This window comes from Chrysochloris asiatica, unplaced genomic scaffold (assembly GCF_000296735.1).
Source record: "Chrysochloris asiatica unplaced genomic scaffold, ChrAsi1.0 scaffold00020, whole genome shotgun sequence".
In the NCBI taxonomy this organism is placed as follows: domain Eukaryota; kingdom Metazoa; phylum Chordata; class Mammalia; order Afrosoricida; family Chrysochloridae; genus Chrysochloris; species Chrysochloris asiatica.
Genome location: NW_006408538.1, coordinates 14,174,653 through 14,177,607, shown reverse-complemented (window position 1 = coordinate 14,177,607; position 2,955 = coordinate 14,174,653).

Sequence of the window (2,955 nt, the reverse complement as noted above, 5' to 3'; positions counted from 1 at the left end):
GAAGGCCTCCAGTCTGGGAAAGTCAGATACCAAGCTGGAACATCCATAATACTCAGATGCGTAAGGCTTGGAGTCCCTAGGTATAGCAAAAGGTTATATTGCCCAGTTGCTCACTGAAAGTTTGGCAGTTCAAGTCTACCCAGAAACATCTCAGAAGAAAGTTTTGGTGAACTTTTCTTGTTGTTGTTGTTAGATGCCACCGAGTCAGCACCAACTCCTAGCAGAATGAAACACTGCTCGGTCCCCAGGCAACCACACAATCCGTGAGCCCATTGCTTCCACTGTGCAAATCCATCTTGTTGGAGGTTTTCCTCTCCTTTTCTGACCCTCCACTTTACCAAACATGATATCCATCTTCAGGAACTGGTCCCTTCTAATATGTCCAAAGTATGAGAGATGAAGTCTGGCATTCCTGGTTTCCAAGAAGCATTCTGGCTGTACTTCTTTCAACATAGATTGGTTTGTTCTTTGGGCAGTCCAGGGTATTTTAATATTCTTCTCTAACACCATAACTCAAATGCATCAATTCTTCTACGGTCTTCTTTATTCATTGTCCAACTTTCACATGCATATGAGGTTATTGAAAAGACCATAGCTTGGATCAGGTGCACATTAGTCCTCAAATTGACATCTTTGCTCTTCATCACTTGAAAAAGGTCTTGTGCAGAAGATTTGTCTAATGCAATACGTCGTTTGATTTCTTGACTGTTTCTTCCATGAGTGTTGATTGTTGATCTGAGCAAAATGAAGTCTTTGACAACTTCAATATTTTCTCCATTTATATGGATGTTGTTTATTGGTTCAGTGGTGAAATTTTTGGTTTACTTTACATTGAGGTGCAACCCATACCGAAGGCTGTGGTCTTTGATCTTCATCAGTAAATGTTTTAAGTCCTCTTCATTTTCAGCAAACAAGGTTGTTGTTTCATCTGTATATCGCAGGTTGTTAATAAACCTTTCTCCAATCCTGATACGTTTTTCTTCATAAAATCCAGTTTTGCGGATTATTTCCTCAGCATACAGATTGAATAAGTATGGTGAAAGAATACAACCCTGGTTACACCTTTCCTAATTTTAAACCATTCGTTGTTCCCTTGTTCTGTTTAAACGACTGCCTCTTGGTCCATGTACAGGTTCCTAATGAGCACAATTAAGTATTCTGGAATACTTACTTCGCAATGCTGTCCATAACTTCTCATGATCCACACAATCGAAATTTGAGGAGTCGATAAGGCACAGGTAAATATTATTCTGGTATTCTCTGCTTTTAGCCAAAATCCATGGGACGTCATCAATGATATCCCTCATTCCATGTCCTCTTCTGAATCTGGCTTGAACCTTTGGAAGTTCTCTGACAATGTATGGTTGCAGCTGTTTGTGTATTATCTTTAGCAAGATTTTACTTATATAAAATATTAATGATATTGTCCCATGATTTCTGCATTCTGTTGAGTCACCTCTTTTTGGAACAGGCACAAATATGGGTCTCTTCCAGTCAGTTGGCCAGGTAGTTGTCTTCCAAATTTCTTGGCATAGATGAGTGAGTACCACATCAGTTTGAAAGATTTCAATTTGTAGTCCATCAATTCCCAGTGCCTAGATCATATGCTACCTCTTGAAATGGTTGAACATCAACCATTTCTTTTTGGTATAATGACTCTGTGTATTTCTTCCATCTTCTTTTGATGCTTTCTGCATCATTCAATATTTTGCCCATTGTTGTTGTTGTTAGGTGCCATCGAGTTGGTACTGACTCATAGCGACTTTATGCACAGCAGAATGAAACACTGCCCGATCTTGGGTCAACCTGTCGTTGCCACACTTGAGCCCATTGATGCTGCCCATTTTACCCATAGAATCCTTCAATATCGCAATTCAAGGCTTGAATTTTTTCTTTAATTCCCTCAGGTTGAGAAATGCTGACCGTGTTCTTCCCTTTGGGTTTTCTAACTCCAAATCTTTGCACATTTCATTATAATATTTGGCTTTGTCTTCTCGAGCTGACCTTTGAAACTTTCTGCTAAGCTCTTTTACCTCCTCATTTCTTCCATTTGCTTTAGCATCTCTATGCTGGAGAGCAAGTTTCAGAGTCTCTTCTGATATCCATTTTGGTCTTTTCCTTCTTTCTTGTCTTATTAATGATCTTTCACTTTCTTCTTGTATGATGTTCTTGATGTCATCCCACAACTCTTCTGGTCTTCAGTCTTTAGTGTCTAATGAAACAAATCTGTTCTTGAGATGATCCCTAAATTCAGGTGGGATATATTCAAGGTCATATTTTGACTATCATGGACTTTAAAATTTTTCTTCAGCTTCAGCCTGAATTTGCATGTGAGTACTTGATGGTCTGTTCCACAATCTGCCCCTGGCCTTGTTTTGGCTGATGATATGGAACTTTTCCACCATCTTTTTAAACAGATGTAGTCAATTTGATTTCTGTGTATTCCATCTATTGAGGTCCATGTGTATAATCGTCTTTTATGTTGTTTAAAAAAGGTACTTGCAATGAAGAAGTCATTGGTCTTGCAAAATTCTATCATGCTAGCTCCAGCATCATTTCTATCAGCAAGGTCATATTTTCCAATTACTGATCATTTTCTTTGTTTCTAACTTTGCATTCCAATCATCAGTAATTATCAACACATCTTGATTGCATGTTTGATCAATTTTAGAATAAAGAAGTTGGTAGAATTCTTCAATTTTATCATCATTGGCTTTAGTGGTTGGTGTGTAAATTTGAATAACAGTGGTATTAACTAGTGGTTGTAGGTGTATGGATACTATCCTATCGCAGACAGCATTGTACTTCAAGACAGATCTTGATATGTTCTTTTAGATGATGAATGCGACACCATTATTCTTCAGTAGTAAACCATGTGGTTGTCAGATTCAAAATGGCCAATACCAGTCCATTTCAGCTCACTAATGCCTAGGATATGTAAGTAAAGTTTTGCTA